Raw genomic sequence first — 18234 nt, forward strand, 5'->3', positions numbered from 1 at the left:
TTTCAAAATGCAAATATATTTTAGTGTGTGACTGATGGAGGACCATCATCAGCATCTCTAGGAGAAAATGTTGCCATGTTTCATGTTTATTAATGGTTGTTTATGCGATAACTACTTTGACAAAAATATTTACTTGGTTTAATTTAAAAATAAATAAATAAATAAATAAAATAAAACTATAATAATAATAATAATAATAATAATAATATATATATATATATATATATATATATATATATATATATATATATATATATATATATATATATATATTACTTGTAATTACACTTTTAATACAAATAAAACTTACATACAAACATACATTTAAAGGACATGAAATGAACAATAGTTTAAAGTTGAGTCAGAAGTGCTATCCAGTGGTAAAAGTAGGTACTGAAGGCATAATAAAACGTATTAATCACTAGTTTGTAGAAAGGAAATAATAGGGGACCTAATGTCTTCAAATAACAAAATCTTGTCTATTAAGGTATACCTGATTCTTTTCAGGTGCAAAGTGTACATGCGCAACATTAAGTCAGAGATGTTCGGATACATGTTGGTGCAGCTCTTTATTGAGAGTGTCAAACAGGCAGAAAGTCAACAACTGTAGGACAAAAGTTTAGATTACAGCCAGAGCACAGATAAGACTTCACAAGGAGAGAGAGAGTCTGAGCCCAGTTTATATAGCTGGTGTAATGAGGTACACCGGGCAGGTAATCAGTCCTAGGTATGGGGGCATGATGGGAAATGCAGTTCTGGACAGTTCCTGGTTCCCTCAGGATTCATGTTGATGTGTCTCACCACATAGTATATGTAAAATAATACATTTTTATCATTAAAAATCCTGATTTGTAATATTTACATATTAGACAATGTTGACAAACCTCTGTTTATTTAGTTTTAATACTCTTCTTTTCTTGCCTTTGTCAGATGAGGTCTTTTTGAGCAGATCTGTCCTCCACAGCTGACAATCTGAAGGAAGCTCCTCGAGACATCATGAACAAGATCGTCAGAACTGCCAAAGTTTGTTTGAGAAGCTCATCTCAAAGTTTGAAACTAAAAAACACTAAATATTAAAACAGTAAATAAAAAATAAAATAATAAAAATCGTACATGGCATGTGTGATGTTCAGTTGTATTGAAAATTCCTACCCTGAAGTTGACTTTTTGTGAAACAGTGAATATAACTAGTGATAGATGAAGATAGAAGAAGAGTCTCTAGTTCTTTTCTTCTGGACTTTTGTAAATGTTTCCTGAGTCACTTGCTCCTGTATTAGTTATAATGCTCCGTCTGGTTTTCTTTCTAAAAATAAATAGCACAATGTGTTTTTTCAGTCACTGATGGAAAGCAATTTTTGGCTGATAATATTTATGACATGTTTCTCACCAGGCCTATCAGCACAAGATCGGCTTCATCATTGACATCCTGTGAGTCTCTCTGAGCATGTTCTGCCGTAATATTAAAATGCTGCATCACCCGATTCTTCTTTTCTGGAAGAATATACAAATTCAGATTTGTGCTCTTTATTCATGTTAAAACAAACACAAACTCCCATGTTTTGGTCTGCATTAGGTTTTCAGACGCACCCTACAAGCTGATTCGAGATCTTCATGAAGGAAAAGCTGAAGATATGCTGAAGATTTTTGAAGCCATAAAGTCAGCAGAAGACTACAGCAAACTCACAGGTCAGCTGAAAGAACGTATTCTGCACTGCCATAACATGTACTCAGTTAAACCTTCTGTATACAACATAGTATATAAAATAATATATTTTATTATTAAAATCATGAATTTACTTAGCAGCCAAACACTACGTAATATATTATAAAGTCAAAGGTCAAGAGTCCAACTAAAAAAAAAAAAAAAAAAACACTGATCACAGTAATAGTGATTTTCTTTCTTCTTGTTATCATCAGGTGTCTTCAATAAAAGACAATCATGACTCAGTGAATCTCTTAATTACCTTATCTATTACCTTATAAATTATTAAATTGTATTCAACCCTTTTATTATAAAATATCATAAAAATTTATTAAATTAACATTTTTAATCATTGTAAAAATAAATTTTTGATATTGAGGCATAATTTAGCTGAAAACCTGAAATAAACCATATATATTATTATATATTTTTTTATTTATTCTTTTTAACCCTTTGAAGTATGAAATAAAATCAATACTTGTTCGTTAGAAGGGTTTGCAAAGCTTGTGCATCACAGGGTTAAAATATTATTGACTCATTTTAATTTTCAATTTTTCTACAGTAAATGTACAAAAATAACATTCAAAGCACCACTGTTTTTTTCTTTCTTCATCATATTTCCTCATGTATTAGATAGGGCTATAATTAAATTAAGCAATGTAATGTTTTAGTTTATTTTTCTTTATTTGTTTGTTCATTATTAAAATAATTCAGAGGGTTGATTCCTGATGTTGATCATCAGACTGAGAACTCATTTGAAACAGCACAAATGAAACGCTAATTCAGTGGCTATTTTGAGAGTAATGACAACATAAAAAGTCTCATTTTCTAGTGATTTTCTAGTGACACAATCAACAGTTTAACTAGGCAATAATCTGCTGAAACTAATCATTTGTCAAACATTTAGGACCTTTATATTACTGCCTGATATTAGAATAAAACAAATACCGGAGTAAAAACACTTTTATTGTGGATCTTTATACCATTTTACTCGGACAAAGATAACAGAAGACCAAAAACCCATTTTTCTGTGACATTTACATGAAAAATAAGCAAATGAACTTCTCAGAAAATGTGCAGCCATTTTACAACAAGTACTACACCTTGTAAAACCTTGAAGTGGTGTCGTTCATTTATTCATTTATTTATTTCCGTTGTCTAATGATGCGTTATGAATTCCTGCCACATTTTAACACGACAATAACAGTCATGTACTCATTCTCATTTTTATTTCTGCAAGATGTGTAAAGAAGTCCATAAACAGGGTTTCTCATTATATACAATGTATCTATAAACTAAATGCAATTTGCATAATGTCTTTTGGTGCAACACATCATGGAAAAAACAAAGAAGTGTAATAATGGGTTTAAAGATATTTTATAAATAATATATAATGTTATTTATATAGTCTTCTTTGCTTGGCTTTGCTGGAGTTAAATATGTTTTAAAAAGCGTTCCATTCTGTGATGGTTGAGCACAATAAATAAACAATGCAGCCATTTTGTGTGAACAACAGAAAGCGATTAGCTTACGGTATTCATAAAAAACAGAGACAAATCTCTCCCTCTGTAAATATAAACTATAACACATTACCTGAAAGACCTGATATTAGTGCAGAGCTGAGTTTTTCTCACAGAAGGCTGTTAATTCTTACACAGAAAAACTGAACAATCAGGATACACTGTAAACCCAGCGTAGAGGGTTCGGTGAATGTGGTGTTGAATGTGTGTAAGTGTGTGAGTGTGTGTGTCAGAGGCTGTAGAAGGACAGAGAGCCGCCTGACCAGTCCAGATACACTCCTACTCTATTAGAGCGCGTGTAGGGGCAAGAATGTCAGTGCTGTTATTATTATACCAAAATGTGTACAAGTTATCACTGCAATAAAGACTCCATGACTTTTCATTCCGTCCAAACCTACAGCTACTTCCTCCTTTCCTGGAGATTGTTTGATATGTTATTGCTGCCTGACCTGTGCCGCTCCATTCAGCCTCCCAGTAACAGCGTCCAGTCAGACTCTGTCCGCACAGAACCTGCTCACAGTTCTCAAATCTCTCTTGATGATCAGGATACGGCTGATGCTCTTTCTTACATGTTGCTGTTTTGTTCTCCTCAGACAGGATGAGTTGAGTGTATGCTGTGTTTGGATCCAGTGTGAGATCACAGGCGTCTGAACAGAGAAAGAGTGATTAGGACATCTGGCATCATTAAATATGCACAGGTGTTCATGTGTGTTTGTGTGCATGTACATTTTCTCAGTCCTGGCTTGATCCGGGATTCTCCTTTATGGTCCAGACTAAAGAGAGACAAAACCACACCAACGAGTAATGTTCAATAAGGTGATAACTACTGTTAAGTTAAATGGCTGGGACAGATCGTACTCAACCAGAATGAGCATTTCACTGCTGCTGGCACTGCTTCATACTACATTTAGGAAATTACAATACTTATTTCCTAATTTCTACACTTAAGAGAGATATTTTGAATTTAGACTGCAGTAACATTACTTATTTAAACCACCAGATGTCATTTTTAACCATTCAGCATTAAACTGACCTAACAACTCAAAACACAGTTCAAATTATGCTCTTAGCCGATGCTCGCAACTCTGGCCTTTGGTCATTTTTGGTATGCTTTGGTTTGTAAATATGCTCTTTGCCATCACTTTTTAGGATTTTTTAAGTAACCGAATGACCAAAGGGAATCCTGTAACATGAAGAGCAACGCTAGTACAAATCTCCAGATTCAGGCTGAACTGGTGAATTTAATAAAATTTTAACCTTATTGAGGGACTAGATTGCTATAAACTTGGGATTTCATATTTTTAGTCTTTTTATGTGTCTTAGGTTTATACATATTTATATTTAATAAGTATCTTGTGTTTTGTGTTAACAAGTAAATGTATTAACTGCGGATCTTGTTACTGTGCTAGTTAATTGTGTTTCACTATAATTTGGATTTTAATATCAGTGCAGAGTTAATGTTATAAGGCTAGTTCAGTGAATCTCTGACAAACTATAACATAAGTGATTCCTTTTGAGTTAATTTGCTTACAGCTGTTTTTGATGAAAGCATCTGCTAAATGACTTAATGTCATTGTAAATGTACAATAACATTTTTTCCTCACAGGTCTCAGTTTCAATTTTCCCAGCAGTCCTTTTGCAGTGAAATAATCTAGTGTAAATCAAAATAACACTCTTACTGCCCCACATACTTGAGTATCTGCAGTGAGCATTGTGGATCATTCAGTCTGTCACTGAGCAGCTGGACTCCTAAATCTCCTGGGTGATTGTAGCTCAGATCCAGCTCTCTCAGGTGTGAGGGTTTGAACTCAGAGCTGAAGACAAATAACCACAGCCTTCCTCCGTCACCATACAGCCTGACAACCTACAGACACACACTGGCAGATTATCTACAGACACGTTTAAACATTATATTCGTTTTACAGGAGAGTACATATTCCTTCTTACATACCTCAGTTTCTGCAACTGGCACTTTAGACTCTTCAATCCATCAGAGAGCAGCTTCACTCCTGAATCCTGCAGGTCATTGTTAGTCAGATCCAGCTCCCTCAGGACAGAGTCTGAGGAATGCAGAGCTGTTGCCAGAGTTTCACAATCCTGATCAGTTAGATTACAGCCAGAAAAACTGAAAAAGAGCATTTTTTCTTGTTAATATAATACGTTAAACAGTGAAAATGCATGTTATTGACCCTTACACAAACTGTGAAAAATGCATTTGAGTTGGACCTGTATTTATATATATATATATATATATATATATATATATATATATATATATATATATAATTATATTGTGACAAGCATCTCAAACTACCATCAGCGTCACCCTGAAATTGTGAGAGAGCACCTGGACACGCTCATCAACCTGCTGATCGGAGCCACGAGGCACGCCAAGCAGGCTGAGCATGAACTGTATGTATGTATGTTAAATGTTAAGCCCATTTAATAATTGTAAAATAAACACTCACAAAGCTTTAGTGCAGCAGCTAGCAGCTGGTATTAGTCTTCTTCTCCCCTCATCTGATGTGTTGTATTTCTTGAGGTCTAGCTCATCCAGTGTCTCCTCTGACATCTGAAGCATGTAGAGATTGTTGAGCAGCGAGCAGGAGAGAGTTTCTTCTCTGAGTGTTTGTCTGATTTTACAAACTCCTGAATCTCTCTGGACAGAGTCTGGTCTTTCACTTCCAGTAGACAGAGGAACAGATTGATGGATCTTTCAGTGGAAAGGTCATGTCCATCTCTGATCTTCTCTTTAATGTACTGTATGGTTCTCCTGATGCACTCTGAGCTGTTCTCTGTGTGTGTCAGTAGATCCTGTAAGAGTCTCTGATTGGACTCAGTGAGATGCCCATCAGGAACCGCAAGAGAAGATCTAGATGTCCAGATTTACTCTCAATAGCTTTATCAACTGCAATTTCAAGTAAATGTTTTACTGAAGCAAAATTCTTCATTTTCCCCATAGTTGTACATACATAATAGTAAAACATATAGAAAGCAGCAAGAAACTCTTGAATGCTCAGATGAATGAAGCTATATACTTTTCTCTGATGAATCACAGACTCCTCCTTAAAGATCTCAGTGCAAATCCCAGAATACACTGAGGCATCAGTGATGTCTATGCCACTCTCAATCAGGTCCTCCTCATAGAACATCACATTGGCATTCATCAGCTGTTTGAAAGCAACTTCAGCAAGTTTCACAATCACATTTCTATCTCTCTTTTCATACTTCTGGTTCCTTGTGTTGATCTGAATCAACAGGAAGTGTATGTACATCTCAGTCAGAGTTTTGGGGATTTCTGCTCTCAGATCTTCTTCCAGTATCTTCTGAAGTACAGTGGATGAAATCCAGCAAAAGACAGGGATGTGACACATGATGTGGAGGCTTCTTGCTCTTCTGATGTGTGAGATGATTCTGCTGGCTTGATGCTGGTCACTGATTCTCTTCCTGAAATATTCCTCCTTCTGAGGCTCAGTGAATCCCTGAATTTCTGTCAGACGGTTGATGTATTTGGAGGGGATCTGATTGGCTGCTGCTGGTCTGGAGGTGATCCAGATGAGAGCAGATGGAAGCAGATCCCCTTCGATAAGGTTTGACATCAACACACTCACTGATGAAGTCTCAGTCGCATTACAAACTTTCTGATCATCTGAAAACATCAGTGTGATTCTACTTTCATCCAGACCATCAAAGATGAACACAACTTTACACTCCTCATAAATCTTTGAGTCCAGATCTTGAAGTTCAGGATGAAAGTCCAGCAGAAGTCTGTGAAGACTGTACTGATCATCTCTGATCAAGTTCAGCTCTCGAAATGGAAGAACAAACATGAAATCTACATCCTGATTGGCTTTTCCCTCAGTCCAATCCAGAATGAACTTCTTCACAGAGACAGTTTTTCCGATTCCTGCCATGCCTTTAGTAAGAACAGTCTTGATCTGGTCTTTCTCCTCAGATTCCAGTTCACCAGAGGCTTTAAATATGTCATTGCAGTAGATTGGCATGTCTAGTGATTCATTTGTTCTGGCAGTTTTTTCTATCTGTAAAACCTCATGTTCTTCATTCACTCCTTCTTTCTCTCCCTCTATGATGTAGAGCTGTGTGTAAATACTGTTCAGGAGGCTTTCGTTCTGTTGGATATGGTTTCCTTCAAATAATCTCTCATATCTTTTCTTCATTCTAGTTTTGTGCTGGTCTTTGGCTTTCTGAAGGACATCATCTATTGATTGGTAAGCATCTTTGATCTGTCTCATATGGTTCTGATAGTGGAATGCAGAGTATACATGCCTGCCCAAATGAAAATGAAAATAGCAGCAAAAAGACACTGACAATGATTACAATGACTATTAAACACCTTAAAAACACACAGTTACAACATATTACTTTGATTTTACAAGGCACTTCTATTTAGAATATTTTGCATATTTTGGAAGACATTTTGTTTTGTTTAATTAAATTTAAAAATTCATTTTGATGCACTGAACCAAGGTAAATTTAAACCATGTAAATGTTTATACTGACGGAAAGTCAGAGGTCCTGGTCCATCACTCAATTTAGGGGTTCCATCATAGATGTGTTACTTTTCAGAGACACACAGCTGGGTTCTGAAGACTGTGATCTCTGCCTCTTACTACTGCTGATACTGACAAAGACAAACAAGAAATCACAACATATGCAACATATACATATTTAGAGCACTACATATGCTGTATAACATGTATGCACCTTATTTTTTTCTTTATCAGACACTTCCAACCAAATGCATAGAATTCAATTCTTCATATAGAAGCAATAACAGAAAAAATGCTGAAATGCAAAAAGCTAGCAGCAAAAGTAATTTCTCCAGATTGCACATGTAATGATGGTTCCTTGAAGGAATGAAACACTGCATCAATGACGCTATGGGAACTCCTTTCAACGTGACGGCTCTGAATCGTGTGTAAAATCAAGCTTCAGATTCTGTGATGAAGTGAGGGCTGGCAGGGATGACTAAAGTGTGGTTACAAGACATGGCATCTAGTTCCTTTGAGAAACCATGGTTACATACGCAACCTAGAGATGTTCCTCTTCAGGAACTCAAGCTGCTTCGATAACGCTATGGGCAACGAGTTGCCCATGGCTGAGACTTGCAAAATCCCTGCATAGTGTGTGTACCTGCACAGCTAAGGTGAGAGAACAGAAGAGCCTGGAGTGAAGCTTAACTGGAATTAAGCTTCTGCTGGCGAGCCTCCCAGTCCTGCTATGATGTTGGGAAAGGAGATTTAGATTAATGCTCGCAAGGACACGCACACCTTGTAACACTGGCAGGGTTAGTGGGGTGGTCCCCTGAGGACATCGGAGGCAGATGGGCACCATGTAATGCAGTGTATACCACTGCTCTCCAAAGGGCTGCCCTCTGAAGCCCTGTGGAATAACCATCAGGGCTTCTTTTGCGAGGCCCTCTTCGTTTTTAAGCATGGCTCATCCTTTGCCTTGGCTGGCCAATCGATATTTAACTTGGCTACAGCACGAGCAACCACCTCCAAGAGCTCCTTAAACTGGGGCGATAAGGAGAGCACAGTCTCCTTGATGCTTTGGTGGGGGGAAGGAGCCACAGCCGCTTTTAGGGAGACACACAGAGTGCTTCGCTGAATGACTGAAGCCAGCAGCATTCCACATGCTTTTATGCTTCCTGGCCAATGACTTCAACCGCTTATGATGTCCCACCATTTCATTGGTTTGATTTACGCACGATTCAGAGCCGTCACGTTGGATAGCGTTCCACGTTCGACACGGCTCGAGTTCCTGAAGAGGAATCTTAAAAACACAGTTACCAGATATGACTTAGATTTTAGGAGGCACTTCTGTTTAGTATGTTGCATATTTTGAAAAAAATGTAGTGTTGTTTCATTAAAAGTTTATTTGTGATACACTGAACCAAGTTAAAATTAAAACAAAGAAAATGTTTATACTGACGGAGAGTCAGAGGTCCCTGGTCCATCACTCAATTTAGGGGTTCCATCATGGATGTGTTACTTTTCAGAGACACACAGCTGGGTCCTGAAGACTGTGATCTCTGCCTCTTACTACTGCTGATACTGACAAAGACAAACAAGACATTACATATGCAACATATACATATTTAGAGCACTACATATGCTGTATAACATGTATGCACATTAGAGTTATTTTTTTTCATCCAAAGGCATAGAAATTAGGTGCATAAAATTAAATTCTTCCTATAGAGGCAATAACAAAAACAATTCTGAAATGTAAAAAGAAAATAGCAGCAAATAGACATTGACAGTGATTACAATGACTATTAAAAACCTTTAAAAACACACAGTTACCAGATATATACCAGATACATTTACTGTTGTTTCATTAAAAACGTATTGTTTATTTGTGATACACTGAACCAGGTTTAAATAAAAAAAGAAAATGTTTATACTGACGGAGAGTCAGAGGTCCTGGTCCATCACTCAGTTTAGGGGATCCATCATGGTCTTTTCAGAGACACACAGCTGGGTTCTGAAGACTGTGATCTCTGCCTCTTACTGCTGCTGACAACATATGTGGCATATACATATATTAGAGCACTACATAGAGTTTTCTTCTTTATCAGAAACTTCTATCCAAAGGCATAGAAATGAGGAACGTAAAATTAAATATCATTCATTATCATATGTCTACAATGTCTCAAAAGTACAATGTCATTGTGTCAACGTCAACATTCAGGTAACAGATGATTATCAACATCATCAAGAAAAATAAGATAAGTGATTAACCTTGAAGTAATTCAGAAAGCTTATAAGAGGTCTTAAGCTCTGAAATTGTTGGGAGTATGGACAAGGACTTTTAAAACACTTGAGATTTTCTTTAGCAGTGAAGAAAATGGATGAAACATGAAGAGGAGAAGAAATGTCACACACAATACATGACAGTGAGTTAATAAGACACTACACATTAGATAGTGCAGAGATTACTACATTAACATATTTCACAAATGGAAAAATGCAAATCGCAGCATTGATGATTTGGGTCTGTCGCAGCCTTCTATAAGAAAAGTGATCACCCAAACAATTACAGCACTTTAAGAAACGTATTTGTCACTGTTTATTTTTACTATAAAATGTTAAGTATGACAGCATAGTAAATAAAAATAAAAACACATATTGTGTGTGTATGTGTCAGATTCTTCCTGAATCACTTTTAGGCTGAAACTCCTAGCTATAAATTTTTAAGCTAAAATAGGAGCCCTCTGAGAAGATTCTTAGAATTTTTAAGAATGCGGGTCTTGAGCAAACACTAGCTCTCATAATGATATATAATTGACATTGACTTTTTGCCCTGCAGAGTGTAACAGAAGCAGACTCACACAGGGGTAGGTAAAATGATAATAAGGTTTATTTGCAAAGATGAGCATTGAAAGTCTAACATGCAGAGGAATTAAGTGAATTGAAAGTCTTTCACTGAGCATGGTTCTTATCTTTTTCAGGAACCAGGAGTACAGAAGGAGATCCTTTTGACACACACCACAATCACAGAGGATGCTGACAGAGACACTGTTCACTCAGAGACAATATAGCTCTTTTTCTTCCCCTGAAGTACCTAGAAGCCATTTCAAACTTCAACAGGGTGAATACACAGACCAAAGAAACCCAGTGAGCATTATATAAATGGAAATAGTTTTGTAGCATAACAATAATAACCAATAACTTGGTTTGCTTCAATAGATCTATTCAGAAGTGTACCAGTGTGAATCATAATTCCCCACACTTGCCATGTCTCCACAAAGTTATATATTTCTCATAGTATTCTATGCTTGGACTCATTAGAGGTGTTCATTACCCTCGGTCCCATTCAGGGTCTAAGCACGGTTTGCATGCTTTTGGCCCACATGTGAACACTTGGGAGCTGGTCTGAGTACGTTCAACCCCATTCAACCCCCACCCCATGAAAAGTTTATTTAATTTATAAACCAAATATATTGACACGTGCACCAATGTGATATGCTAGCAAAACCTTGAAATTAACATATGTACATTTAAATCCGACAACTGATTATAGTAAAAGAAATACACAAACTGTATTATTAAAGTGCTGTTGCTTGTTTGTTTATTCCTTACTAGTCTTATTTGACTGATAATCTGTTTACATCACATGCGTGCTCCGGATTCTTCCGCGAATGCGCTCGCGACAGCCTCATGACGTCACCGGAGCCCGCAGGAAGGCAGACGTCGAAAGCATCCTTCATTGCATCACCTTATAGTTTATAGCTAACTCAACGACATCGACTTTTTTTAGTTAGTTGGGTATATGCACTTCTAATCGTTTCGTTGACGCCATTTGGTAAGTGTGAACTGTCGACACGTAGGTTTCTGGTTTAGAATTCTATTTACAGAAGAACACTTTTTTTGGAATAAAGTCTGAACTTACCATAACATATGCGGCAGATCAAACATTTCAGCGTCGAGACGTTTAAAACCTCGAAAGGCGTTTCTGTTCCGTCTTGTACTTTCGGTTTTACCTGCTTGACTACGAAGGACCGTCTGCAGACTTCTAAACAGGGGCATAACTAGAGGGTGTCCAAATCACGCAGAACCACGCGAGATTTTGTTGGGCTGCATCTCTACGCAATAAGCACTTACTTTACGAGCTTTAAGAGTAATTATGAATGATTCGGTTCCGCTATGTTTACCTTGTCATGATGTTATAATAAGCTAAAAGATATGTTTAATAAATCTATGTGTAAGTGTCTTGATAATGACGAAACTTGTCCACTTTGTGGGCTTGTTTAAGAAACAGCAGTACTTTTATTTCGCTTATGTAATATAACCAGCTCATTCTGAGTTGATTTAGGTTGTTATCATTTTAACTCCACGAACGTGTTCCACTGTTTTATCCTTAAAGCCCAAAATATCATCTCTTGAATATGTTGTTAATTATTTTCTGCGCAAAATGTTGTATCCATAAGCAAAGGTTACTTGTTTTCTTCTTTTTCTCGTGTAATTCAACTAGTTTTATTCCTCCGGTTTCCAAAACAAAAGCATCATGATAAATAATTAAAAAACATTTAACCCTGTTCCTAGCTGTTATTTATTTTTGTTTGATTGTTTTTTACTGTGTATATTGTCTCATACTATGAAGAATGCATGATGTTTTGTTTATTATAAATGTTAATTGTTAGGAATTTATTTAAACATAAGTTTGGCAATAATAATAATAATACTAATAATAAGGATCTCACCGTTAAAGAAGGCTGTTGATTTTACAAATGTAAGTACTACTGTTACGACTACCTACTTAGTTATTATTTATAAATAATAATAGATTATTACTATTTGGTGCCAGCTATGCTATGCACAAAGTGAATTCTCATATTTTCCATAATTCGCATATTTTCCAAGCAATATTTCCTTTTATAGACACGCATGTGTCATCTATTGAAATGTTTTTAAACAGAGCCATGAGGAGAATGAGGCTGAAGTAGTTGTGGAAGATGAAGATGAGCAAGCTAACCAGGGACCAGAGTAGGCCAATGTTGTAAATAAAAAGGAACTTTATTTAGAATTTTATTATCAAAACGTTGTTAACAGCAAGTGGAAAATAGCAATACACTCTTTTTGCACAAAGTAAGAGTATTTGTTCATGATTTATCACCGCAAGATAATTTATTCTGACACAAAGACAGTGACTCATAAACCCTGAATCCAGCGTAGAGGGTTCGGTGAATGTGGTGTTGAATGTGTGTAAGTGTGTGTGTGTGTGTGTGTCAGAGACGCTGTAGAAGGACAGAGAGCCAGCCGACACGTCCACATACACTCCTACTCTATTAGATGATAAACCATTTAGTATGTCAGTTTTCCTGTTCTCATGCCAGGCAGTGTATCTCTTTAAAGAGCAATACAGACTCCAGGATTTATCATTGAATCCAAACCAAAAGTCACTTTCACTTTTTCCTTTGATTCCTTTATATGACACCGCTACATGGGCCCAGCCGCTCCACTCGGCCTCCCAGTAACACCGTTCAGACAGACTCTCTCGACTCAGCACCTGCTCCTGGTGCACAAATCTGTCTGGATGATCAGGATACAACTGTGGCTCTTTGACATAAGTTACCATCCTGTATCCCCAGACAGGATGAGTTGAGCGTTTGCTGTGTTTGGATCCAGTGTGAGATCACATGCATCTAAACACAAAAAGGGGCGATAAGTACAACAACACGATTTTTACAAATGTGTTAGTATTCGTTTGTGTATACCTACATTTCCTTAGTCCTTGTTTGATTCTAGAATGTTCTGCATGATCCAAACTATGAAGAGACATATATAAACCACAAATGTTTAGCCTGTTTTCAGAGAGAGCAGAGCTGGTTCATGTTTGGAATCAACATATGGCAAGACATTTAATTTATCCCGCCTGAACTTTACGCCTCTGTTACATAGCATTTAAAGATTGCCAGTATTGTTGATCTTGAGTAAAAACACCTGCCCCACATACTTGAGTATCTTCAGTGAGTAGTTTGGATCCTCCAGTTTGTGTTTGAGCAGCTGCACTCCTGAATCTCCTGGGTGATTGTAGCTCAGATCCAGCTCTCTCAGGTGTGAGGGGTTTGAACTCAGAGCTGAAGACAAATAACCACAGCCTTTCTCCGTCACCATACAGCCTGACAACCTACAAATACAATCATCAATAAACACACATCTATAAACATTATGAACATAAATTATATGTTATATGATCTTTGACACCTCAGTATCTGCAGCTGACAGTTTGGACTCTTCAGTCCATCAGAGAGCAGCTTCACTCCTGAATCCTGCAGGTCATTGTTACTCAGATCTAGCTCCCTCAGGACAGAGTTTAAGGATTGTAGAACTGATGAAACAATTTCACAATCCTGAGCAGTGAGATTATAGCCAGCAAATCTAAAGGACAAAATATTTAACAAAAGATATTACTCTAGATAGAACTCTTCCACTGGAATACCTATTTTACTGTGTTATAACTTCGCTATGTGTGCTTTCACTTTTCCTTGGTTTCATGTTTGTTATGTTTACAGCCATATACATTTCACTTTTAAGACTAAAACAAAAGATGGATTTTTGTCATTCTTAAATAAAAACACAACTACAAGAAAACTGTAGGCGGCAAAGACAAACTCTTAATAATGAAAATTAATAAATTGAGTTATGACATACCAAATTATGACAACTAATAAATTACAGAAGGTTTAGAAATGTTACTCGAAAAGCACATAAATAAATCATTAAAATACTTTATTATTTTGTGTAAGTATGATGTACTGTACAAAATATACAGTAACTCCAGCAGAACTGTCTTAACTCACAGAGCTTTCCTGCAGTTGATCACAGCTGGTATCAGTCTTCTTCTGCCCTCATCTGATGTGTTGTATTTAATTGGATCCAGCTCATCCAGTGGCTCCTCTGACATCTGAAGCATGTAGGAGATTGTTGAGCAGTGAGCAGGAGAGAGTTTCTTCTCTGAGTGTTTGTCTGATTTCACAAACTCCTGAATCTCTCTGGACAGAGTCTGATCTTTCACTTCCAGCAGACAGAGGAACAGACTGATGGATCTTTCAGTGGAGAGTCCATGCCCATCTTTGATCTTCTCTTTAATATATTGTGTTGTTCTCCTGATGCTCTCTGAGCTGTTCTCTGTGTGTGTCAGTAGATCCTGTAAGAGTCTCTGATTGGACTCCAGTGAGATGCCCAGCAGGAACCTCAGAAACAGATCCAGGTGACCATTCTCGCTGTCAATGGCTTCATCCACTGCTATTTTAAACACATTTCTTGTAGAAACAAAATTCTTCAATCCCTTCACAGTATTATTAACATGGAAGTAAAACATAAAGAATGCAGCGAAAAACTCTTGTACACTCAGATGAATGAAGCTGTAGACTTTCCTCTGATGAATCACAGATTCCTCTTTAAAGATCCCAGAATACACTGAGGCATCAGTGACGTCTATGTGGCTTTCAGTCAGGTCCTCCTCATAGAACAACACGTTGCCCTTCATCAGCTGTTTGAAAGCCACTTCAGCAAGTTTCACAATCACATCTCTGCTGGACTGCAGGAGTTTCTCTGCATCTCTCTCTTCATACTTCTGGTTCCTTATGTTGATCTGAATCAGCAGGAAGTGGATGTACATTTCAGTCAGAGTTTGGGGGATTTCTGCACTCAGATCTTCTTCCAGGATCTTCTGAAGCACAGTGGATGAGATCCAGCAGAAGACAGGGATGTGACACATGATGTGGAGGCTTCTTACTCTTCTGATGTGTGAGATGATCCTGCTGGCTTGATGCTGGTCACTGATTCTCTTCCTGAAATATTCCTCCTTCTGAAGCTCAGTGAATCCCTGAATTTCTGTCAGACGGTTGATGTATTTGGAGGGGATCTGATTGGCTGCTGCTGGTCTGGAGGTGATCCAGATGAGAGCAGAGGGAAGCAGCTCTCCTTTCATGAGGTTTGACATCAACACACTCACTGATGAAGTCTCAGTCGCATTACAAACTTTCTGATCATCTGAAAACATCAGTGTGATTCTGCTTTCATCCAGACTGTCCAAGATGAACACAACTTTACAATCCTCATAAATCTTTGAGTCCAGATCTTGAAGTTCAGGATGAAAGTCCAGCAGAAGTCTGTGAAGACTGTACTGATCATCTCTGATCAAGTTCAGCTCTCGAAATGGAAGAACAAACATGAAATCTACATCCTGATTGGCTTTTCCCTCAGCCCAGTCCAGAATGAACTTCTGCACAGAAACCGTTTTTCCTATTCCAGCGATGCCTTTAGTAAGAACAGTCTTGATCTGGTCTTTCTCCTCACATCCTGGTTCAGGTGAAGCTTTAAAGATGTCATTGCAGTCAATAGAGTCTTGTGAGTGTCGTGTTCTGGCTGTTTTCTCCATCTGTAAAACCTCATGTTCTTCATTCACTCCTTCTTTCTCTCCTCAATGATGTAGAGCTGTGTGTGGATCATATTAACAAATGTTTCATTAGCTTGGAGTTTGATTCTCTTTAGTAATTCCTTCATGTTGGTTTTGTGCCTGTCTTTGGCTCTCTGTAGGTCTCAGACTCCAGATTTTGTTTCTGCCAGATGGCTTCATCTTTACTTTTCAGAGACACCCCACTGGATTCTGGAGATTCTGATCTCTGTCGCTTCTTTCTGGTGGTCCTGACAAACGACAAACAAAATAGGATAATCTTTGTCCATCTCGTCTCAATCATTAGTTGTTGCCTAAAGCTTGAATGCACCTTTGATTTAGATTTTATTTAGAAGAAGCATTTATCCAAAGCCATTTACAAATATAAATTTCAAAATGTGATTATGTGACATGAAAACTGCTGTAAAACAAAGTTCCTGGATTGATCAGATGAGTAGAGAGTAGAAAATAAACTTAAAAAAGAAGTTAATATTTTAATAGAAAATTTATTGAAGTCAATTCAAGTATATTCCTTTGCAAGGGCAGTACAAAAATCATGTTTACATAGGTTTGGAGTCTCTCTCTGACTCCCTAAAAAGACTTTATCCCCTGATGGACATCAAACTAGACAAAAACAAAGAAGAGCTAGCTAGCCTACACATAATGTTGATATTTACTTGAAAATATTACAGTGCATTTCTATAGCACTGACTTATTTCAAAAAGAAGGCATCTCCTGGCATTTATTGCTTATAGCAAGAAGGTGATGAAATTGACCCTTTTCAATGTAATGCAACTGAATTTATGGAGCAAACTGTTTGCTAAAATAAACATTAACAGCAACACTGAAATACAAGACAAAAAGACAAAAACAGGTTGTATAAAATGAAGATGAACTAAAGTGTGATTTTTTTTTGACCAATTGTCAGTAATTTCACCAATGAAAAATAAAGCCCTATGAGAACTGTTGTGTGTCTCTAACCAACGCACGGCAGTGTTTCATTAATAAATCCATGTTTTTAAAGGAATCGAGTGAATCACTAATTCAGAGAACCATTCATACAGGCTCTTACTTCATTAGCCATTTGAATGAATAATTTAAATGATTCACTTCTTAGATTTGTCACCACCTTCTGGATACTGAGAGTATCTTTTTACTTGTGTTTTTGTATAATTTAGCATCTTACCTCAGGTCAGAAGTCATTTTGCATCAGTTTGATCTCTGTTTCTTAGACTTGGTGATACTGACGAATAACAAACAAACAAACAGTCATATTAGACAAGCCCACTGTTTGTCAAGCATTCATTTCTCTGTTAAAGTCCTGTAATACTGCAATAAAAGGGCCCTACAGACAATATTATACACACCTTTTCATAATCTGCCATAGAGTCACTGCAGGGAATGAACTTTCCCATAATAAAGATTTGTCCATGGAGCACTTACTATATTTCTGATACTAAAATGCATCGTGTGTTATTAATATGTTTTACCAAACAGGTCGCATCACTTAGTTTTCACTAATAAACAAACAATTATTGGTTCACTGCAGTCTTTACGTAAGCATGTAATGTAATGTTGCATTAAAAAGTGTCGTGGTAGAATTATCTTTGCATTTTTAAACAGTCTTTGTCGAACGTTTTATGGAACTGAACGCAGTATATAAACAGACGGCTTTATTTCCGTATTCGTATTTGTATCATATTCATATCCAAGTATGTGTAGCCTCTATACGAATGCCAAGGACACATTAGCAACACAGTTTTACTACATGCCTTAGTGTTAACAAGAAGAGTTTGAAAACCTACCATGTAATACGCGGCCGTTCACATACACGTTCACGAATGGCGTCGCTGTCTTTCTTGTTTTAACTCTTTCACTTTCGTTTCCGTTTCCGTTTGATCTAGCAACAGCTGACATATTTAAAGAGCACATATCTATCCTTACATGTAATGGAAAATGCATATATATGAAGGAATACAATAAATCAATAAAGGTGGCAGGTGCAGCGGTGATTAGGAACATGACTGACACCTGTATTTATTAGATCTAGCTATATATTGTTCAATTACAGTAATTAAATATAAA

At 37.0% G+C, this 18234-nt stretch overlaps 2 pseudogenes; both read right to left on the reverse strand.

Annotated features, from left to right (window-relative positions):
• Nucleotides 1-3007: 3007 nt before the first annotated feature.
• On the reverse strand, nt 3008-9672 carry LOC122357253 (annotated as a pseudogene).
• Nucleotides 9673-12745: 3073 nt separating this feature from the next.
• Nucleotides 12746-18075, reverse strand: LOC122357059 (annotated as a pseudogene).
• Nucleotides 18076-18234: the final 159 nt, after the last annotated feature.

The sequence above is a fragment of the Puntigrus tetrazona genome, chromosome 1, assembly GCF_018831695.1.
Source record: "Puntigrus tetrazona isolate hp1 chromosome 1, ASM1883169v1, whole genome shotgun sequence".
NCBI classification, from domain to species: Eukaryota; Metazoa; Chordata; class Actinopteri; order Cypriniformes; family Cyprinidae; genus Puntigrus; species Puntigrus tetrazona.